The sequence below is a fragment of the Bos indicus x Bos taurus genome, chromosome 7, assembly GCF_003369695.1.
Source record: "Bos indicus x Bos taurus breed Angus x Brahman F1 hybrid chromosome 7, Bos_hybrid_MaternalHap_v2.0, whole genome shotgun sequence".
NCBI lineage: Eukaryota > Metazoa > Chordata > Mammalia > Artiodactyla > Bovidae > Bos > Bos indicus x Bos taurus.
The window spans coordinates 91,696,455-91,720,420 of NC_040082.1; the positions used below are offsets into that span (position 1 = coordinate 91,696,455).

A 23,966-nucleotide genomic window follows, 5' to 3' on the forward strand; every position below is an offset into this window, starting at 1 on the left:
TCAAAGACCCACGTGTCATCATTTCCTGTACATCTCAAGCTATGATCTGCCTGGGTCCAGGCTATCTGTCCTTGTGATGGGGTGACACGCACTTAAAATCATGCCCTGCCCCAACCAGCACTCCATCTTCTCCAGCCACAAGCCAGGAGCTTTCTGGTTCCAGACAGAAGTCAGACCAAATTTTTAAAACCATCTGAAAAGCCCTTGTTCTCCCCAGCGCAGTGGTGTGGCTTTTCTTCTGTCCACAGCCCCACAGAGGGTTTTGTTGGCTTGGCACCTGGACCTTGTCACCTGTCCCCACTGTGAGCCCCCTGCCTGGTGGGCAGCTGGGGTCTCTCCACATCCCCCCCACCGCTGCCCGCAGGGCATCTTTTGCGGCGGGGAAGGACAGAGCAAGGGCAAGACAGGGGCACCTCCTCCTTGTAAATTCTGGGAAACGGGACGCCCGCCCACGGAGGGTGTGCCAGAAGGCTGTTCTGGGTGCAGAGGAAAGCGGGGTGGCGTCTCGGAGCCCCTGGCCAGGCCCCCTGCGTCTCTCCAGAAGCGCAAGCCCCCACCGCCCCCAGAGAGGACGCCACGGCCCACAAGGAGCCTGCCAGGCCGCTGCACTTCCCAAGAACCTTCCTCTGGCTCCGGATGCCTCTAACAAATGGAATCTAATGCAGTCAGGGTTGTAAAGGGGGGTGGGGGGTGGGAATTGCTTTCAGCTGAAAACGTTAAGCTTTGTCAATTATCCCCCAAACCCGCCAGGTTTATAAATATCCGTCTTTATTTTTAGGGTTTTCCTCTCCATCCTGAACTCTATCGGTGGTGCGCCCCCTGCCCGCCCCCTCCAAGCAGCGGCTGCACTGAAGTCACAGGAAGCAGGCGAAACTTGGGGCTGTGGGGGGCTGTGTCTCGGAGCCATATAGGCCCTACCCAATCCTTCCCTGCCCGGCCACCTCTCTGACCATCCTTCAGGCTGGAGTAATCAGCACAGCCACAGGTCTCCTGGCACCTGGCTCCTGGCTCCTGGGAGCGGCAGTTGGAGATGCATGGTGCTCCAACACCTGTGACGGGCTGTTCCTTGCCCACCCAGACGGTAGAAGGGGAAACTGAGTCATCCATGGAAAGCCGTCTGCTGAGGAGAGGTGGAGCTGTCCCCTAGACCGATCCCGATCTAGGGGAGGCCAGGCAGACCCCCACACTCTCAGTGGCCCAAAGAAAATGGACACACAGTCATGGTTCCAGAACTGTCCCCCGCAGATGCCACTGCTAAACTCCTGACATCCAGGAGCTTCTCCCCTTCCACCTGCTCTGACAACTCAGCCCAGAGCCACCGCTCCGGTGCTGGGACAAAAATGCCTCAGGTCTCTGAATGGGGCCTCCAGACAGGCAAAGATGCCCGGGATCCCCCAGGGAAACAGGGGAAAAAGAAAGGCGCTAGTAATGATCCAAGGAGCTAGAAACAGAGGCACCGTCAGTGGGTGACCATTCCTGTGCGGGCGGCAAGCGGGCACCTGGCTGGCAGTGCCCTCCCTCTGTGCCCACCTCAAGGCACGGGATCATGGGGGAAGAGGGTTCACCCCAAGGATGCTGGCCTGCACCCCAGCAGCACCCTCCAATGCCATACCCTGGCCACATCAGAATGACCCATGTCTCCGCCCCTCTCCCCACCTCTGCAGAGAATGGGGAGTGGGCCAGGCCTGGCCTCTCCTGGCAGGACGGGTACTGACATGACAGCACCAGCCCTCTTCACCCCCTGGGGGGCCGATGTCATCGACTGGGTGGCAGGAATAGAAAAGCGCATGAGCTCACCAGGCAGGCCGGGTCTCCCTCGACGTTTTGTTTGCCTGAGCCCAATTATACCAACTCTCAGGACAATCGCGGGTGGCTGCCCCCAGGGGGCTGGGGGGGCCAGGGCCCCACGCAGAAGTGCACCGTCATGTTGAAGGTGTCACCCCGGGCCCAGGGAATGGGGCAAGAGGAAGTTTCTGGAGTAGGAGGAAGAAGGGAGACAGGACAGCAGGCATCCGGCGATGTCCCCTCGGAGGGCATTGCAGGGGAGTGGGGATGGGGATCCAGCTGGAGACCCAGGCCCAAGTTGGTGGGCTCTGGGATTGACGGGGGGCGGAAAGCAGCCGCCCCCAGCCCCAGCTGCCTTCCTTCCGTAGCCAAAGTATCAGCTGGCAAAGGAAGAAGAGAGCTGAGGGACAGAAGGCAAGCGAGATTGGCAGGGGGAGGGGGGCACAAAGGAAGGGGACCCTGGGTGGGGGAGGGGCGTTATGCAAATGGCAGAATCGACCCAATCCCTCGGCCATTAATAAAAGCTCCAGCAGCAGCAGCAGCAGCTGCTATCGGCAGGAGTAGAGTCGCAGGCTGGCTGGCTCTTCTCACCGGTGGAAGAGGGGGAAGCAGGGCGCCCCAAACAAAAGGGACCCTCGCCCCCCTGCACCCCGGAACAGCAACAGTGGGGAACACTGATGGAAGACCAGAACCCCAACCGCCAAAGTCCAGCGGGGGAAACCACCGGGGGCCCAGAGTGGGTGGGACCCCGACCTCAACACCCTCGAGGACCCTTCGGCTTTGTCCCTGTTTCTCAGAGTCCTCATGCCCAGCCTGGACGCCTCAGACACCTTCCTCCCCAATTCACAAGCTGTTGCCCAGGCTGGTTTTTCAGGGGTCTGGCGGGAGACAGAAGGGCCCCAGGCTCAGAATGAGGACTCCCGCAGATGGAGATGGGGGGAACAGGGGAATCCCAGCTGAGCCCGAGAAGGGGAAGGGAGGCACCACCCCCCAGATGGAAGCGCTGGGGTGGTTCGTACGTTTGGGGGATGAGGACCCAAGGGGGTGACTAAATTTAAGGAAGGACTGCAGAAGAAAGGACATTCCGAAAAGCTGTATATTCACGAAGCTACTAGAGGAAGGTCTGAAATCGGGGGAAGGATCACATAAGAGGAGATTCCAGACTCAGGGTCGGGGGGGGAGTGTGGCTGACAAAAAAAAAAAAAAAAAGATTCCACTTGGGGTTGGGGGGGATTCTCTGAGAATTTCAGAGAGAAAGCAGTTGAAGGGGGGGGGGTTCTCTGATTTACGGGGAGTTTCGTGGGGTAAGTATCCAGGATTTGTGGACAGGTGGAATCCTAAATGTGGCAGTGTTTCCGTAAGGAGCGGTGAACTTGGCCGTAACTCGGTCGAAACCCTCGCGCCCAGAGTACCGGCGCTCTAACTCGTGGGGGAGGGCTTCCCTCTGGGTAAGGGACCCCCCGCGCCCCCTTCAACCTGGTTCCGACGGCTCCGCCCCCAGGGATGACGTCACCGCCCCTCCTCCCAGCCCCCAAGGGGGCTCCCAGGGCGTGCAGAACCCGCGAGGCTGGCAACTGAAGGGGCGGCTTCCCCTCTCCCGGGATCCCCACGGGGCCCCCAGCTCCTAGGGGAGGTCGGGCGCCCGGCACGCGCGCCCGCCTGTCCGCCAGGGTCCCTGGGGCTGGGGGCTGAGTCTTGCCCCACTTGGGAGATCTGAGAGGGGGCGCTGGGTCCGCAAAAGGGTGGGGCAAGACAAGGTAGCGGAGGGCCACCCCCCACCAAAGGATAGATGAGACCGAGAGGGCGCTAGGGGGAGACAGCATTGAGTAGGGGGTCTCTAGGGGAGGGGGATCAAAGAGCGAAGGCGGCGGGCACAGCAGCCGCCCTGGGCGCACCGTCCAGTCGGTGCCCTCCTTGCTCTCACCTGGAGGCACCTGTCCCGGGCTTGTCTCCACTCCGGGGTGCCCGCGCGCCCCCCAGCCCCAGAACAGCGCCCCCTGCCTCCGGGACCCGCCCGGGGAGCCTGGCTGGGCGCCGCCGGGGCCAGCACCCCCTCCGCACACACGCGCGTCCTCCCTCCGCGCCTTTGCCCCGCCCGCAGCCCGGGGTGGTGCAGCCGGCGGCGCTGGGCAGCTTCCAACGCCGCGCTCCGGGCGAGTCCAGCCCAGCCCCCTCCCCGCCGCGAACCCCCCAGCCCCGCCCGCCGAGCCCCCTACCCCGCAGCCCCTTCCCACCCCGGCCTAGCCCCTCAGGGGCATTGTTCGGACGCAGGCTGCCCGGCGCAGCGGCTAGGCGTGCAGCCGGCTGCAGCGGAGCATCCTCCGAGCACAATGGCCGTACAGTCTTCCCCGGCACAAAGCCGGCGCGCTGCCCACTCTGCCGTCTCCAAGACCCCCACTGGAGCGCCTGCATTTCTTTGAATCGAATTCATGATTATTTTTCCCCCTTTACCTGGAGGCTGGCTGGGCTGGGCTCCCCCGGCTCTGCCCCGCTTCACATCCTGGCTGTTGCATGGGATTCGAGCGGAGCTCGAGCGCCAGCGGCTCGCGGCGTGCGCGCGCCGGCCGGGCTGCCGGGCGGGCGGCGCGAGGACACTCACTGCGGCTCGCGCTCCCCTCGCGCCGGCTCGCGCGCCCCCCCAGCCGGTGACGTCATCCCTTCCGCCACCGCCGCCGCCGGCCGGAGGCGGGGCCCGCTATGGCGCGTCACTGCGCAGCCGCGCAGCCGCCACGCCCCTCGGCCAATGAGGCGGCTTGGCGGGGGCACGTGGCCCGGGGCGTTTAAAGGGCTGCAGGAGCACGTGGGGGTGTGGGGCTTCGAGGGACACGTGGGTGGCGGCGTCAGCACCAGGGACCCCTCTGGCCGCTGGTCCCCTCGTTAGTCCCAGGGCACTTGGCACAGAGGTCACGGTGCTTGCCATCCCCTGCTCTAGACTCTGCCCTGGCTTCCCAGTGCCTTCTGTATAAATTCCAACCTCTTCTGTGAGACTCACTTCACCGCCCCGGCACCCACCATCTTATTCCAGGTGTACATGCTTAAGCCAAACCAGCATCTTACAGTTCTTCCAGTCTACTCACTCCTGACAAGATCTTGCTCCTGCTGTTCCTTCACCTGGCACAGTCTTCCCGGCGGCACACCCCGCCCCAACGCCCCACCTCCGACCCCCGCCCGGGGATCTTTCTGGGGGTTCCAAGGTGGCGCTAGTGGTAAAAAAAAAAAAAAAAAAGCCGCCTGCCAATGCAGGAGATGTAAACGGATGAGGGTTAGATCCCTGGGTTGGGAAGATTCCCTGGAGGAGGACATGGCAACCCACTCCAGTATTCTTGCCTGGAGAATCCCTTGGATAAAGGAGTCTGGTGGGCTACACTGCATAAGGTGGCAAAGCATCGGACAGGACTGAAGCAACTTAGCACATCTTCCCCTTTCTTTATGCCATCATCCTGATTTTATTCTGATCATGCTAGGGTGTGCCTCCGTGGGGCCTGGAGATCCTAGCTTATTGATTGCATGAATGAGGGAACATTTCCTGCAGAGTAAGCACTTTCCAAACCTCTCACCTAATTACCATCACCTGCTGCCCTTGAGGCAGGGCAAACCACAATCGGAACCCCAGCTCAAACACTGGCTTGCTGTGTGGGACCCTATCTCAGCTTTTCCACCTGCAAAATGTGTTTGCCCCATCTCCCTGGGTCTCAGTTTCCCATCTATGAAATGGAGCAAGGTGGCCATTGCTCACAAGAGACTGTAAAGATGAAGTGTGATAGGGTGCCTACCTGGTCCACAGTTGAAACTTGAAAATGGGAAAGTGAGGGGAAAAAGACAGAAAGAAAAAAGGGAAAGATTACCATGGAGGGCTGGAGGGCTCAAAGACGCCAAACAAGATTGCACATCAAATGACTGTGTTCTGAACCCGTTGGAAGCATTTTATTTCATCAAGGTATGTGTTTGAAGAGGGCCTCGTGCCCATAAAAGGACTCCAGTTTAGAATTTGGGTTTTTTTTCCTCCCAAATCATTGATTCATTCATTCCTGGCCAAAGATGCAGATATAAACAAAAGGCATTAACCCAGGGAACAAAACAAGAAGGCGGAAGTCATAAATAGGAGACAAGAGAGGAGAGGATGAATAATTAAACAAGGAACCTAAATTAAGCCTGGAGTTTCCCAGCGGCCAGTGCAGGTTTGCAGAACTTATTTGTCCTCCTTCCTGGCAGTGTGACCCTGACCTAGCCATTGACAATCTGACCTTGGTTTTCTCATCCAAGCAATGGAGACACAACTGCATCTTAAAGAATCAAATGGGATGGTCTGTGCACAAATGCTTAGCTGATCTGAAATACACAGTAGGTGCTCAAGCCCTGTATACTCGATGGAGGTAGACTTCTGGCTCTGGAGGGGCTGGACATGGCATGAGCCACACTTAGCCCTGCCACCTATTAGGTGAAGGACTGAAAATGCCCCTCTGAGCCTCACTGCTACCATCTTCGGAAAGGGTACAACCTCATCTACTTCTGGGAGTTCTTGTGAGCAGGCAAGGAAAACAGTTGCAAAATGTGGTACAGTGCATGTTCAGGACACCAAACCATTCAAGCCATCAATCTGTGTGCCACGCTGTTTCTTGGGCTGGGGCACAGAAAGAAACAAAATAGGCTAAAAAATTCCTGTCCTCTAGGAGTTGATTCCAGGGGAGGAAATAGACAATATCTCAGTTGGGGTAAAAACACAAGCCTTCCTTGCAGCCCACAAGGTACTCCACTGCCTACCCCCCATCACCTGCCTGCTCTCACCTCCTCCTCCATCTGCTCCCCCCACCCTTGCTCACTCCAGTCCACCCGTGCCAGCCGCCTCACTGTTCCTTGCAAACATCAGGCACAGTCCAGCCTCAGGGCCTTTGCACTGGCTGTTCCCTTTTCCTAGAATGCTGTTCCCAAGGCTGGCTCCTCATCCTTCAAAACTCTTGAGACACCCTCCCTGACCATCCTCCCAGAGTTTATCTTCATCTCGGTACCAGATTATTATGATTTGGAGTGATTACTATTTGGGGGCAGTTTGTTTTCTGTCTCCCCACTTTATCTGTGCCTCAGTTTGCCCATCTGCCAATGCAGGATAGTAAGAATCTCTTATCTCCTCGGGTTGTGGGAGGGTGAAATGAGTTACTTCATCTAGATTCTAGAAGGGATTGCTTGATAAATGTGACTACTGTAAATGGGAAAGCCAGGATGACTAGCCAGGTGATCATAAAAATCCATACAAGGGGAACAGAACATTCTAGTCTGATATTATTGCCAGCCCTAGAATATAGACAAGTGTCAGAGGGCATTAAAGATCCAGTAACCAAGACTTCCTGCAAGCCAAAGCTTGAAGAGAAAATAGGAGAGAATATTCTCCCTTGGGGCATAGCTTAAGCCTCAAAGCTCCACAAGGTGGAAAATACTAGAATTGGGAGGTAGGGCGTGGTAGGTTCTGAGTCTCTTGTGTCTGCCAACCACAGGGAATGGCAAGCTGTGGAGGTGACTCATGGTTTGTGGGGTGAATCGTTCAGTCATTGAGCATTGCCACCTTGTGCAGGGGAGTGGTGGGCTTCCTCCATTTTTCCCTCCTCCTGCCACTCTGCCAACACAGTCTCCAATCCAGCACCTCCCAGAACCTGATAATTAGCTTTGTTTTGTTTTTATTGAGACAACTCCAGAGGAACCATCAACTGCCCATCACAGCATGTATAGGACTCCTCCTGCCAAGTTCGCAGAATCCAGCCTTGAATTCTTGAAAGCCACTTCCAAAACATCTCCCCCACAACTCTGCCCTGTGCCAGAGTCCACTGTCTTTGTACATTCCTTCAAGTTAAACATTTCCCTCTCTGTCTCTACCCAAGTTCACTTCAAATGCCAAAGAGAAAAGGGGCAGATGGAAACACCTCATTGGCTGACAGCTTGCACTTTTCTGCATTCAATGTGGGGCTCCCTTGGGGGTCCCTCTGAGTTAGCTTATCAGGTAATCATTAGGAGTCTGGAGTCAGAGAGACATGGCTTCAAATCCTGGCTGCGACATTTAAAATTCAACATCCCTTCATGATAAAATACTCAGCAAACTAGGTGTAGAGGGTACTTCTTTGACCTGATAAAGGATGTCAACCGGCAATATCATACTTAATGATGAAAGACTGAATGATGTCTCTCTAATCCCTCTAAGATCAAGAACGAGATAGTGATGTCCCTGCTCACGAGTCCTATTCAACACTGTACCAGAGGTTATAGCCAGATAGTTAGGCAAGAGGACAGGCATCCAGATGGGAAATGAAGATTTAAAACAATCTCTATTTGCACATTATTTTGTAGATAGAAAATCCTAAGGAATCCACTTTAAAAAAAAAAACTATTAAAACTAGTAAACAAGTTCAGCAAGGCTGCCGTATACATGATCAATACACTAAATCCATTGTATTTCCTAAGCAGTGGCAATAAACAAGAAAAATGAAATCAAGAAACCAATTCCATTTGCAACATATCAAAAAGAATAAAATACTTGGAGATACATTGACTGAGAAATGCAAAACTTACACTATGAAAACAGCAAGGTGGTGCTGGAAGAAATTAAAGACGACCCAAACAAATGAAAAGACATCCCATGTTCATGGATTGGAAGACTTGATACTGCTAAGATGGCAATATTCCCCAAATTGTCCTATAGGTTCAACCCAATCCTTATCAAAATCCCATTTGACTTCTTTGCAGAAATTGACAAGCAGATTCTAAAATTCTTATGGGAGTTAGAGGGACCCAGGATAGCCAAAACAATCCTGAAAAAGAACAAAGTTGAGGGGCTTACACTTCCCAGTTTCAAAACTTATTGCCAAGTTATAGGCATCAAGACAGTGTGGTCTTGGGGTTAAGACTCTGCACTTCCAATGCAGGGGGCATGCGTTTGATCCCGGATCTGGGAACTAGATCCCACATGCCACAGCTAAGAGTTCACATGGTGCAAGTAAAGGTCCCATGTACCATAGCCGAAGAGCCCACGTGCTACAACAAAGACTGAAGATCCCATGTGCCACAATCAAGACTCACCATAGATGGAATAAATGACAATTTAAAAATAATAAAAAATAAAAATAATAAAACATTAGGGACTTCCCTGGTGGTCCAGTGGTTAAGACTCTGCAGTTCAACTTCAGGGGACGTAGGCTTGATTCCAGGTCGGGGAACTAAGATCCCACATGCCACAGGGCACAACCAAAATAAATAATTAATTAAAATAAAATTTAAAAGACATTAAACAAACTCTTGGCTATGCTACCCCTGCCTTACACGACTCTAAGCAAACCATGGGTCTCTTTGTTATTCTCAGTTTCTTTGCTCTGAAATCAGGTATAATTAGACCAACCCCTCTCAGGCTTTCTGTGAGGGTCAAATAAGCCATGTCACAGGTAATTATTTTGGGAAGTATAAAGAAATGAATCCAAGTATCCAAGAGAAGGGAACAAGCATGAACTAACCAGGTGCGACCCAACTGGGAGTAGTATACAGCAATGAAAAAGGATAGGTAGCATGGACCCATGAGGGAGGCTCTATAGGATAATTTGTTCTTGATAAACGCCTGTGGAGAGCTTTGATTATCATGTTCCACCTTCTATGTTTTCAGCTTATAAGGAAATAAACTGAAATGAGCTCATTTAAAACGAGCAAATGCATATATTTGCACATCTATAAACCCAGGTCACCACCACCATCCAAAAGAAACAAGCGGTGGGATGTATGGGCTATTCAGATAATTCTCTTAAAATGGCATTTTTCTCTTTGTGGTGACAAGTTCTGAATATTGATGGTGGTTGTGGTTATACAAAACTGAACGTGTGATAAAATGGTAAAGACTATGCACACACCACATACACACACACACATATAAACCTGAAAAGTATGGAAGAGATCAGTGGATTGTAGAATTTCCGTTTCCTGATTCTGAAAACATTCTATAATTATGGAAGATGTGATCACTTAGGGAAGCTGGGGAAAGGGTACATGGACCTATTTGTACTCTTTGCAACTCCCTGGGAATATATAACCATTTCAAAATAAAATTCTTTTCAAGGAGCATGTTGGGAGGCTGAGGTGTGGTATGTCTGTCCTGTCTGTTCCCCCTGGCTGGATGTGGACGTTGCTTTTTATTTTGGGTGCCCACAGACAATGCTATGCTAGAGTTTGACTGTCATCTATCCACACAAGCTGCTTTCCCTAACTCTGCAAACCCAGCCATTCTCTATTTAAGCTCTTATAGATGGGCTTCTCAGGTGGCTTGATGGTAAAGAAGCTGCCTGCCAAGCAGGAGACTCGGGTTTGGTCCCTGGGTCAGGAAGATCCCCTGGAGGAGGGCATGGCAACCCACTCCAGTATTCTTTCCTGGAAAACGCCATGGACAGAGGAGTCTGGTAGGGCTACACTCAGCACACACGCATGCACACACCTGGGGACTCAATGACCGTCTGCAAATCTGGCATCTGTTACCTCCTACCTGATACAGATGGGGCCTCTTGACTTACTGATTTTAAGGGACAGAGGATGTTCCACCAGATGGGGGCTCTGCTGAGTCAGGGACCTTGGGACACACATAGATTCGCCATCCAGACCCCCTGCCTCAGCTCCCCAAGCCAGGGGCTTCCTACCACCATCACCATGGGTCCCCAGGTGTGGCATCCAGACGTCTGGGAGGCCCCAGGGGGATTTTAAGTTCTACACTCACAGCATGAAACACCACGGAATCCGGCCGGTCAAAGCTGTTCACATCTCGGTTTTCTTTTCCAGGAGAAAGTCTTGGGTGGTGCTAGTTGAGTCATAAACGCCTGCCTGCTCACATCCTCTCAACACTTTTTCCAAAAAGGAAAGAGTTGGCCCAACTGGGGGTCTGAGAATGGTGGTCACAGTTCAGATCGGATCATTGCTCTGGATTTTGTTAATTTCATGGCTGGGTCTTCATCTTTTTTCTTTGTGTATTCTGGCCTTACTTATTCACTGGACTTATTACTTTGATTTGCCTTTGTGTATACATTTCACTTGCATCCAGGTCTAATGTTTGAGAGGTGTGGTCTAATGTTTCTTTTTTAAAAAGAAATTTGGTTTTGTTGTTTTAGTTGCTAAGTCGTACTCAACTCTTTGAGACACCATGGACTGTAGCCCGCCAGCCTCCTCAGTCCATGGATTTCCCAGGCAAGAATACTGGAGTGGGTTGCCATTTCCTTCTCCACGGGATCTTCCTGATCCAGGGATTGAATGCACGTCTCCGGCTTGGCAGGTGGGTTCTTTACCACTGAGCCACCAGGGAAGGCCTAAAGTTTGGTTACCTAGAAGCAAACAAGTGGCCATAAAGAATCTTCACTGCATGGTTTTGGTCCCCAGTCAGGGAACTAAGATCCCACATGCCACAGGGCAAAACAAAAGAAAGGAAGGAAGGAAGAAAGAAAACATGAAGTAATCAAAGGTCAAGCACTACTCACTAGCGATGTTTGAAGAGGATTGAAGTCCAGGGCTTCCCAAGTGGCTCAGTGGTAAAGAACCTACCTGTCAATGCAGGAGATGCAGGTTTGATCCCTGGGTTGGGAAGATCCCCTAGAGAAGGAAATGGCAACCTGCTCCAGTATTCTTGCCTGGAAAACCCCATGGACAGAGGAGCCTGGCAAGCAACAGTCCACGGGGTTGCAAAAGAGACAGACACGACTTAGTAACTAAAACAAACAACAGTAAAGTCCAGTGCAGATTGGATTATCTCCATGAAACTCAGTGATGCCCAAGCAGCATGTGCCTCCCTGACACCTATTTTACAAATGAGGAAACTGAGGCTCCAGGAGGTGATATCACCAGCTTAGGGGCAAGTATGGAACCAAGATCAGCCTGACTGCAAAGGCTATGTTCTTTCCTTTTCCCAATGATCCTCCCTCCGGATGTTTCCCAGGCTGATCCCACCTCCTGGCGTGCCTTCCTGGCACCCCGCAGTTTTGCCAACTTCTGCCCTCCACCTGCAGGAGGCCCTCCTGATTCTTACAGCCCCAAATCACTCTGAAAGCTGAGTGCTCATTAAGCCATGTCATGATGCCACATACACTCTGGGGCTTGCTGAATACCTGTGGACTGTGTGGGACCATCCCTGTGTGTGAAAAGGGTTAACTTACTTCATTTGCATACCATGCCCAGATGCATTTCGGGAACAGACTACAGCCTTGCTGCCTGGGCTTGATGGGGGGAGGGTGGGGAGGGGGTGAGGTGAATGAAAGGCTTCTTCTGGGCAGAGCTAGCAGGGTCTGAGCAGGGGAGGGGGCGGGGAGGGGGTGTATGGGCGGGAGTGAGGCACAGATCACCCTAACTGCTGGGGACAGGCAGTCAGGGGGACATTCCTTCTTCCCATAATGAACTAACCAGAGAGGTGCAGGCAACCGGAAATGGGATTCCGCTCCCCCACCCACCCCTGCAACCACAGGAGCTGTCCTCAGTTTACCGAACTGCAGGTTGGGCATATGGTACCGTCTTCCAAAAATTGAAGTGGTGCAGAAATTCAACCCAGCCTGGGTTAACCACCGTGTAACTTTAATCCTGTGCATAGTAGGCACTTAACAGATGTCATAGTGTTGGCTGTTCACACCTCTCAAGGAAACCAGGCCTTGGAGAGGGTACGTGGCTTAGCCAGGACACACAGCGGGGAGGACACACAGGGGACATAGATGTCCCGGCAGGGCTGGAGCCTAGCCCTCTCACCCCACCCTCGCTGGCTCCCACCCGACCACGAGTGGGATCGTCCTGGCAGCAGAGATGTGGCGCAGGATAAAATGGGAAGTGCTAAATAAATCCTCTTGCCTGGCGTCCCACTTACCCGTGGAGCGCCTCTCCTGGTGCCTGGCACTCTGGGACTCTGGAGGGGAGGGGCGCTTTTCCTGTGCTCATGAAACTCAGGGGGGCTATAGCATTTCAGACACTGCTCACAGGTCCCCAGGATATGGTCACCGCCCTTGCCCTCCAATACTGTTGTGACTTTGCTGAACTGAAAGAAACTGAAAGACGGGGGCATTTCTGAGCTGGAAGCAGGCTGCCTGCTGAGGGATAGGGGAGAGTCGCTGACACAGGATGACAGAGTCCATCTGATGAGCACCTACTATGTGCTAGGCTGTTGCTGAGAGCTTCCTGTGTCACCAAGTACCAAGAATCATTATCATCCTGGAGTAAGATGACTGACTTCTGCCCATTTCACAGGGGAGCATATTGAGGCTCAGAGAGGGAAGGGATGTCCTAGCATTCACATAACTTGAGACGGAAGGGCTGGGTTAAGGGTCCCAAGTGTATGATTAAATTTTGGGCTACACTGGATGGCATGAAGGATCTTAGTTCCCTGACCAGGGATGGAACCCTCACCCCCTGCAGTGGAAACATGGAATCTTAACCACTGGACAACCAGGGAAGTCCCAAGGCCCCAGATTTGACTCAGGTCATAGTTTATTCATGCATCTGAAACGTACGTATTGGGCACCTACTGTGCCAGAGAGGGAACAAAATAAGTGACAATCTTGGGCTGACTTTTTAACAGGAGATGAACGTAAAACCAGATAAATAAATGCATGGTGGGAAGCAGTAAGGATGGAAAAGTAAGCAGGAGAAGGGAAGGGCTGGGGTGCAATTTTAAATCAGGTGCTGAAGGAAGGCCATGCTGTGATGAACAAAGGTCTGAAGGCCTCGGATGAAGAACATCCTGAGCAAAGGGAACAGTCAGTGCAAAGGCCCTGGGGCAGGACTGGGCCTGGAGTGAGGGGGAGAGAAGGAGGAGGAGGGCAGGGAGGGGAAGGGGCAGGTCCAGGGAAGGGGTCGTGGAGGACTCAGGCTTTACCTGGAGCGAGGAGGGGGCCAGGAGGGCTGTTAGCAGAGAAAGGGGCGGAGCCTGACTCATGTGCTCACGGGCTCCCTCTGGCTGTTGTAGGGAGAAAAGACTGTAAAGGGTGAGGGTGGGAGGGAGCTGGGGGACCAAGGGAAGGGAAGGTGATTGTGCCAGTCCAGGTGAGTGATGATGCTGGGGGTCGGGGTGGGGGGCGGAAGTGGGGGCAGGTCAGGGTGCAGGCAGCTTAGGAGGAGAAATAACCAGATAGAGGACAGACTTAGGAAACAGAGTGACCCTTGGCCATGTTTCCCTTGCAGTCTTTCTGGGGCCTAGGGAACCTGCAGGGACTGGATGGGGACACATTTGTATTATCAACCCAGATAATAGAGGACTAGGGTTAGGGTAAGGCTCCTGTGGCTGCTGCCCCAGGTGCTGTGGAGGTGTGCCCGGCCCCAGGCAGGGCAGCCTCAGTAACCAAGCACCTGCTCCACCATGAGCTCTCGAACAAGAATCCCCAGAGGGCTGAACCAGAGACATCAACGACATCACTCCTAGAGGCCCACCGCCTGCTCCCAGCCACTCTCCGTGCATGCGGAGCGCCCGGTGATAACACAGTGCCCCCAGTGACCGGGGCTGGAGATCTCACCAGAAATGGCATTTCCTGCGTACATTCTGTTCCAGACTCCATTCCCTACCCTTTCTGGTGATCCTTTGAAGCCCTGGAAGGAATGTGCTGATACTGCTCCCAGTTTATGGCTGAAGCATAGAGAGGCTGAACACAGCCAGGCTTCACTGAGTCAAGTTGAACCAAGGCTGCCCTGATGTCTTGGGTTAAGGGTCCCCTCTGCCCTTGCATTCAGCCTCTTGAGTAGCCTGGAAGGTCAGTAGATTTCCCAGAGCAGAAACTCCCCCTGACACAGGCCAGCCTTGCATGCTCTCAGCGATGGGACCCTCACTTCCTGTATGAGAGAGCTGCCTTGCTTTGGGGTGACGCCAAGCACTCTTGGGGTGGCCAAGAGTGAGTTTTTCCCTTTAATCCGTCTGGTCTCCGTCCTCTGCCTTTAACCTCCCTCCTTTGGCCCTGATCCTGCTCTCTGGGGACTGCTCAGAATATGTGTCCCTCTTCCCCCTCCTTCTCCTCCGTCCTCCCACCTTCCCCACTTCCTCTCCTCCACCTCCAGGTAGCCTTTCAACTTTCACTCTAAGGAGCAGAATTGGAGAATAGGTGGGTCCCAGGGTTTGGAGTCAGACACACCTGCCTCTTGGCAGTTCTGTGGCCCTGGGCAAGTCATGATATACCTTGGAGCCTCTGTTTCCTCATATGTAAAAAAAAAAAGAAGGCAACATACCCTATCCTGGTTAACCCTATGGTCCCCATGCCCAGCTCAGAGTGTGGCAAAGAGCGTATGTTCAATAAACATTTGTCAAATAAATGCTGTTCTTTTCAACTGTTGGTCCACTACTTACTACTTGCATGCTCCAAATCTGACCCTCCTTAAGAACATCCCTGGACTCCCCAGAGTAAGCCCCTCCCCAGGACCCAGCCAACCTCTGTCTGCTCTGTCCACTCCCTCTCCACCACAAGGAGATCCTTCCTGACTCATGGCCTTTGCATATGTTGTTCCCTCTGTCAAGCATGCCCTTCCCTGTGCTTGGTTTATCATCGTCTCTATGGCAGCTGAGAAGTCCTCCGCTCAACTCCCTCCCTTCTCAGTTTGCATTTAAATCATTAACTGTGATGGTTAATTATGTAATTAACTGCTTAACATCTGTCTTCCCACACATCCTGCCACGACAGCAGGACTTTTCAACTGCTTTTTCATACTTGTAGCCACAGCACCTTGGACAGCACCTGACACATACTAAGTGCTTGATAAATGCTTGTGAATGAAAACAATGAAGGACTTGTGTTATACACCATTTCGCCTGTTTCTTCCCTATGTTCCAGTTTACCAGAGGGTTGGGTTTTTTTTAATTGAATACATTCCTGTTAGTGAGGCTGCAAACAGATAAACAGCACCATCACCTCCCTGCTTTTACACTTCGTACTCCTCTTAATACAATAAAAAATGTTTTCACCCTTTTTTTTCCCTTCCTTTTTCAGCTTTTCTCATTCAGGAGTGGAAAATGTTAAAATGTGTTGATGCAGTCAGAAGTGTTTTAAGCCTTCAGACAATTCAGACTTGAGAATCAAGTGATGGCGGAAGAGCTAAAAAAAATACATTCTTGCGTATTAGGAGGAAAAAGAAAATGCCATTTCAATAAGATCAAGGCTTGTTAATGCTGGAATGTAAAGATAGACACTTCCTGTCCTCAACACACAAACTTTACCCACAGCTGTGGGTGCCGGGCCCTCCAGAACTGCTGGGGCAGGGCGGCCACAAAGAGACTGTAATTGCTCCAGAGTTGAAGCCCTACGTGTTCCCGGAGCCATGCCAAGATTGAGTGAAGGTCACAGAGGATGTGAGATGCTGTGGGGAAGGAACTGTCCTTGGAACCCTCCCAGGACATAAGAAGGGGAGGGGCTCAGCCCTCAGGAGAAGGGATTCTCACGCCCTGTTGCCTGTTACATGTGGGGTCTTGCACAGATGTTAACCCTCCTGGGGAGGGAGGTTTGTAGTGCACACCCAAGTGCCCACTATGTGACCTTGGGTACATTGCTCACCCTCTTTGTGCCTCAGTTACCCTCTCTGCCAAGTACAGGTCATATTTTACTGTTAAACATTTAATATTGGCTGTGATTATTTGCTGCTATCAGTAGCTCTTCTTACTGTTTTTGTTGTTGTTTTGTAATACCTATCTGAGGAATCTGCCCAGCCCACGGGCTTTTCCTGAGAATAGCTCCTACCCATTCTTACCACTTGAGGCTTCCCTGGTAGCTCAGCAGTAAAAAATCTGCCTGTCAATGCAAGAGACCCAGGTTCATTCCCTGGGTCAGGAAGATGCCCTGGAGGAGGAAATGGCAACCCAGTATTCTTGCCTGGGGAAATCCCCTGGACAGAGGAGCCTGGTGGGCTACAATCCATAGCGTTGCACGTAGGCAAGCTCATCCCACTCACACATTCTGCCTCATTCACAGTGTTACCCCACCCTCCTGTTTTAAGAGATTGGACCATGGAGGTAGGCTGAACCTATCAGATTCTTTCCTCTGGGAGTTTGGAGTGAGAGTCCCAAAGCACATAGAACATACCTCTGCCTTAGGGGAGGGACAAGCGAACTGCGGAATAAAGATGATCATTGCAGATCTGACAGTTGCTACAAAGACATAAAAGCAGGAATAGCAAGGGGAAAGGCAGGGCAAGGAGTTTGGATTTCATCCTTGGGGCACTGAGAAGAAACTGAAGGGATTTTTAGCTAGAAAGGGATTCCACTTGTGGTTTAAGAATGTCAATCTGGCAGATGAAGAAGCAACATTTCCTGAAAAAAGCCAACCTGTGTTTATCCCACAACCCCGACTGCATATCTGCTCATGGGTGGGGGGTTTCTGCCTGGGGTCTGTGTTAAGAAGGCTTCTGAGCCCGAGTCCCAGTTCTGCAGGGAAAGGAGTACTGCAATCTGTTGGTGATGCCTGGGTCTTGCCTCCCCTTGTGATAGAGTTCTGTTATTGGTTAGGGATGTCTGTCATAGGCAACTGAATAGGCCATGGTGGTTTGTATGTTACATATTTGCTGTCCAGGGTTAAGAGGCTGTTTCTGCTCAAAGAAAATTCTCCACACCCTCCTGGAAAGGACAGTAGGGAAGATCCTGAACCAAGACAGACAGGATTCAAATTTTGGCCAGACTACTTCCTCCCAGTGTGACTTTGGGCAAGTTTCTTTCTGACTGAGCTTCATTGATCCTCTGCAAAGAAGGAACAGAAGTCTTGCCCTATGGATTTATTCTGTGGATTGTATGAGGGGCCACGTGTGACATGCCTGCTGTGCAGTAGGACTTGGCCGTGGTGGACGTCGGCCTCTCCAGGACCCCCTTGCTGTTGCTCAGGTTCTGAAGCCAAATCCGTTTTATTTCCAGTCTCGGCCCCAGGGTGGGTTCCAACTCTGTCCTCCAGACCTTGGCGGATACCCTCAGCTGTGTCTTGCACCTGGGCTCTGTCCCCAGAACTACCAAAGCCTTGGCATCCACCACCCACAGACATGCCCCCACCTGGTGATGGCGCGCGTGAGACAAAGTGGGCACAAGGACAGATGGCCTGGGACTCTCATGGAGGCAGGGCTGGGGGAGTGGGGAGAGAGGTTCCCACACCTGGTCTTCACTGGCTTCCCCCCAACCTGGGCCCACCAGGGAGGGTGCTTCTTGCCAACTGGAGGGGGGTCCTTCCCTATGTCTGGCTGCCTCCCAGCTCTTGGCCTGGTGTCCTGCCATCAGCATTTATGTCTGCAGGTGGCTGGGACTGCCTGCTCTGTTACTTGGCACAGACTGGAGGGATCTTGGGATACTGTGATGCGGTGTGGGGGAGGGGCATCACAAATGCATATGCTGGGGCCTGGCCCAGGGGTGGCTGTGGAAGGTGGTAACTGTGAGGGAGACGGTTCCACCAACCTAGCGACCAGGACGCAGCCCCTCCTGGCTCCCTCCCTACTCCCATCCTGGCCCCTTGACTCCCACCCCAGCACTCCGTCCCCCACTCAGCAGGCAGAGGGACATTTAAAAACACAAACCCTCACGCTTCCTTGGTGGTCAGTGGTTGAGAATCCTCCTGTCAATGTAGGGGACACAGGTTCAATCCCTGGTCCAGGAAGATCCCACATGCCTTGAGGCAACTAAGCCCGTGAGCCACAACCACTGAAGCCCACGTGCCTTAGGGCCCGTGCTCCACAACAAGAGAAGTCACTGCAAGGAGAAGCCCAAGCACTGCAGCTAGAGAAAGTGCAGCAACAAAGACCCAGCACCGCCCCAGATAGATTAGCTAATTAATTATAAAGACACACACACACACAAAACACACCCGCTCCTCTCCCTCCTCTGCTTATATCCTTCTGTGGCTGCTTTTGCCCTCAGATTAAATCCAACTGCACCACCCAGGAGTGCCTGAGCTATTCTCTTCCTCTTCATTCCCCTCCCCATCTGACCCGCTGTCTAGGCTAAACTCAGAGCCCCTGGACCTGCTTCATGTCTCAACACAGACCATCCTTGGTCTCACCTCCAGGTCTTTGCACATGCTGTTTCTTTTGCCCCAGATGCTTTTCCCCTCCCTTCACCTGGTGGACTCGTTCACCTTCAAGTCTCAGCTTCAAAGTCATCCCTTCAAGGAAGCCCCCTTTGATGACATCCCCTCACCTAGGCTGACTTAGACGCCCCTCCCTGTGCATCTACCATCAAAGCTCCAGTCACCTGTTGGAGCCACCTGTGGCTCCTTCCATGCATCATAATGAAATTCCCACCTGTCCAGGGAGTGACCTCCATGAGCATTCCAGTCACTCAGGTACCAGAACACCGGCCTGCCCGCCTAGCTTAGGCTCAAAACACATCTGCGCCACCCATGTACGGTGTGACTTTGGATCAGTGACCCCACTTGTCTTGGATCCTGCTCACTTGTCTGCAGATCGTGGCTGCAGATGGTGCTTGTTCAGTGAGAGACTCAAGAATGAATGAATGAGTGAATTGCACCTGTCAGCCTATTTCACACACACAGCAGTCAAAGGAGTCCCTTTAAAATCTGACTCAGGAACTTCCCTGGTGGTCCAGTGGTTAAGAATCCCACTTGCCAGGGCACATGGGTGTGGAGCCCTGTAGCAAGGTCACAGGGCAAAGATCTCTGGAACTGACCAAGCCCCATCGCAACTGTTGCCATGAGCTTCCAGATCCAAACTGGCCAGTCCTCTGACCCCATATTAGGTAAAATACTCACCCACCCTATGCATCCTAAATGATCACCATTCCAGTAGGAATATTCTCTGTCTTGAGGCTATAAAAATTGGCTACTAGCCTGCAAAAGGGTTCAGCTCTCCCTTGAGCCAGCCCATGGTTCTAACAGCATCTCCCACTTTAGTAAATTTTACTCTCTTCTCATTCTGCCTCACATCTGGAAATTCTTTTGCAACCCATGGACAGACCATGACAACAGGTTTGATCCCTGCTCGGGGAACTAAGATCCCACATGCATGCACCACAACTACTGAGCTGTGCTCCACAGTGAGAGAAGCCACTGCAACGAGAAGCCCGTGCATCACAGCGAAGACCCAGTGCAGCCCAAAGCAAAGAAACAAACTTAAATCAGCAGATTTGATCACCCCTGTACCAAACCCTTCGGCAGGTCCAGTGCCTTCTCAATAAAGTCCACATTCCTCCCCTGCCTCCTGCCTCTCTCCCTCTCCCTCAATCTGATCTAGGCACTCAGGCCTCCTCACTGTTCCTCCAACACACCAGGTGCAGTCCTGTCCCAGGGCCTTTGCACATGCTGCGCGTATTGCCTGACACACTATTCCCCAAACTCTTGTCATTACTGAGCCCTCAACCTAAGTGTCACCTCCCCACTAGAAGCCTTCCCTGATCACCCTTTTTGAGCACATCTTGATCATTCTTCACCTCTATTCATTCTCTTCCTGGCTCCAATCCTTATATGGAAAAATTCCTGCACTTGTCAGGGATGACTTACCTGTTCAACGTCCACCTCTCCTGCTACAGCCGTGTCACCCTGGGCAAGTCCCTGTTTTCCTCTGAGCCTCAGTTTGTTCATCTGTCAAACCGGTGTATGAGCCACCCAGGTGGTAAGCCCAGAGTTGGTGATCTTGTTCCCTGATGTGTGCCAGCACCTAGAACAGTGCCAAAAAAATGAATGGATGGATGAACAAACAATGCACACATTTATTCACTCTCTCAGGGCCCAGTTTCATCCTGCTCGGTCCCTCTCTGGCTGCCTCTGTGAGGCCAACGAACTGGGTTTAAGTGAAGGGGTGCAGGGTACAGATATTACGGGGGCCTTCATGTCCCCTATGTGTGTCCCTGCTCCTGCCTGTAAAGGCAGGCAGATGGGCTCATAACGTCTACTGATTCTCAGCCATGACATCTCCATCTGGACGCGTGCCCCACCCACTCATCAGAGGACCTGCGTGGGAGTGTGTGCACAGCTCCCTTGTGTGTGGCCAGGACCGCGTGGCCACCTGGCCTGGCGTCACCCCTGCAAAATACCAACCCTCACCCGCCTTGCCACATTTCTCCTCCTGCCACTCTACATCCAATCAGCCAGCCACTGCTTTACTGTGAGTTTCAAAAGCTGACACATTGGAGGTAGGGAGGAAGGAGAGTGAGGTGCCTCGGAACATCCCAGGAGGAGTCATGTTAATTGAGCAGTTACTATGTCCTTGGCCCTGTTCCAAGGTCTTTGTTGAAGTTTGCACATCTAATTTGTTCACAATCCTATGAGGTAGAAAGTCTATTATTAGCCCCAAATTATAGGTGGGAAAACCGATACACCAAGAGACAATGTGACTGGCCAAAGGCACAGAGCTGGGAAGCATGTTTGATCGCATCAGTGTCTCCAGGAGCAGAAAGAACATGGAAAGCATCCTATGTGTCTCTCCACAGGGACCAGTTACAACAGTCTGTTTCATATTCCAAAGAATTGCAAACAGGCGTTCCAACAAAAACTTGTACATGTGTATTCATAGCAGTATGTTTCATGGTAAGCCAAAAGGTAGAAACAACCCAATTGTCCGTCGACAGGTGAAGGATAAACAAAATGTGGTCCATCCATACAGTGGAATATTATTCATCTTTAAAAAAAAAAAAAGGAGATTCTGACACATGCTACGATATGGATGAACCACGAAAATACTATAAATAAAATAAGCCAGACGCAAAAAGATAAATACTGTCTGTTTCCACTTGCAGGAGGTCCCTAAAAGAGTTTCTGATCCATAGAGACGGGAAGTAGATGGTGCAGGCCAAGGGCTGGGGGAAGGGATGGTGAGTCAGTGCTTAATGGGGACAGTTTCAGTTTGGGAAAGATGAGAAGGTTCTGGAGATGGATGGTGGGCATGGTTGCATGGCAGTGTGAATGTACTTAATGCCACTGAATTACACACTTAAAATGGTTAAAACTATAAGTTTTGTTATACATATTTTGTAATATATATTTTTTAATTTCAGAAGAAATGAAGCACGGATACATTGTACAATGTGGATAAACCTTGAAAACCTTATGTTCATTGAAAGAAGCCAGACATAAAAGACCACATGTTGTAGGATTCCATTTATATGAATCCAGGCAAATCCAGAGAGTCAGAGAATGGATTTGTGGTTGCCAGGGGCTGGGGGAGGGGAAGCGAGAGTGATCACTAATGGGGATGGGGTTGCTTTTTGGGGTGATAGGAAGGTTCTGGAAGTAAGCATGGGAGATGGTTGTACAACCTTATGAATATACTCACTATCACTGAACTGTGCATTTTAAAATGCACACTTAAGTGTTTAAAATGGTAAATTTTATACTACGTCTATTTTACCCCAATAAAAGAAAGAAAAAAAAAAAAAAACCCAGCCTGGTTTATTCTCTCAGTGGAGTGGTCGGCAGGTGTATAAATAGTGAGAATCCATGTGCCCATAAGAAATGATCTCAAAGGTATATGGCTAAGCATTAGCAAAGAAAGTGCAGGATATCGTTTGAGTACATACACTTGTGTGTGAAAAAAAATCGAGAAGGGAAGAAAAATATACCCACAGGTGCTTTTGTGTACACATAACATCCCTGGAAGGAATACAGGCACAAAGCTGGCTGCCTCAGGATGGACCCTGGATGACCTATCCTGGAGGGAGATTTTTCCCTCTGTGAACTCTTTTGTACTTCGAAAGGCAGAAAAGCATGATGGCTAAAAACCCAGCTCTATCTCAGTCCGGCTGTGTGACCTTGGGCAAATCACTTAAACTCTCTGTGCCTCAGTGGCCTTATCTACAAAACAGCAAAGATGACATCAACCTTAGAGGGCTGTTTGGGCAAAGACGTGTTTCCGTGGTGGCTCAAATGGTAAAGGATCTGCCTGCAATGTGGGAGACCTGGGTTCGATCCCTGGGTCGGGAAGATCCCCTGAAGAAGGGAATGGCAACCCACTTCAGTATTTGTGCCAGGAAAATCCCACAGACAGAGAAGCCTGGCGGGCTACAGTCCGTAGAGTCACAGAGTCGGACACGACTGAGCAACTAACACTTTCACTTTTTCATGACAAATTAAAACCCATCAGGTGCTGAAAATAGGCCTTCGCATGAGGCAGGTGCCATTTAAGCAATGCTCTCGACTTCTTGAGGGCTTCCTAGGTGGCACTAATGGTAAAGAATCTGCCTGCCAATACAGGAGACTTTAAAAACCACGGGTTCAATCCATGGATTGGGAAGATCCCGTGGAGGAAGAAATGGCAACCTGCTCCAGTATTCTTGCCTGGAGAATCCCATGGACAGAGGAGCATGGCAGGCTACAGTCCATGGGGTGGCAAGAGTCAGACATGACTGAAGCAACTTAGCAGCACATCTTGACTTCTATACCCTATTTCATCTTTATCTAAACAAACAAATATCTAAGACTAAATTTTTAAAACATTGAATGGATGGTGCGTGGAGAGTGCTGAGCACCTGGCACCCAGCCCGTGCTTGGCATCTGCAATCCATGAGCTCGTGAGCTCACCCTTTCCTTCTCCTCCGCTCCCCCATCCACATCCCCCATGGACTCAGCCTCATAGCAAGTGACGCAACCTGGGGAAACTGAGTCCCTTGGGCCACAGGTATTCCCACAACACCTTGCTTGCATGAAGGCAGGGGGTGGGGGGGTGTGGGGAGGGAGGACCCTCCTGGCATTTAGTTCTCAGGGGAGGGTGGAGGGTGAGAACGGGCTCCTATTTGACTTAAATAGCATCTCGAAGGAGCCAGTTGCCATGACTTCGGGAGGAAGTCTCTGGCTGGGGTGGAGCCTGGCCGGGTGCCCCAGGAGGGACCTCATTCCTTCCCCAGGGGCTGACCTGGCTCACCCTCAGGCTCTGGACTCAGGCCGGTGTGGATCTGCATCCAGCCTTTCTTCACACCCTGTGACCTGTTCCTCTTCTGTGAATTAAGACTACTAAAAAAACAAAACTCCAGTCTTGGGCTGTTGGGGGAATTTAACAGGATGCAAAATGCCCAGCTCTGGGTTAGGAGATCTCACGATTATTCTTATATCCTTGGGAGAAAATGATTTTCAATATGATCCCACTTAGGATCTCCAGACCGTTTCTATGCATAGAAAAATGTCAGCAGTGGTTATGTGTGGGGACTGTAATATAAATAATAATAGCTGGTACTTATTAAGCATATGCTAAGTGCTTTAGCCAGGGGTCCCCAACCTGTTCCAATGCATTGGCCACTTGATGCAAAGAGCCAA

The 23,966-nt window shown here is 51.6% G+C and overlaps 1 protein-coding gene across 12 annotated transcripts in view; it reads right to left on the reverse strand.

Annotated features, from left to right (window-relative positions):
* PTPRS (protein tyrosine phosphatase, receptor type S) overlaps window positions 1–4,472 on the reverse strand; it is a 110,953-nt gene extending 106,481 nt beyond the window's left edge. For 6 of the 12 annotated variants that reach the window (XM_027547351.1, XM_027547348.1, XM_027547357.1 and 3 more), the window contains exon 1: window positions 4,237–4,369. The gene's annotated coding sequence lies outside the window, so the exon portion shown is untranslated. Of the gene's footprint in view, window positions 1–4,236 lie in introns of all 12 variants that reach the window. The other 6 variants (XM_027547360.1, XM_027547349.1, XM_027547358.1 and 3 more) reach the window with 4 other exon arrangements.
* Between the last annotated feature and the right edge of the window lie 19,494 nt (window positions 4,473–23,966).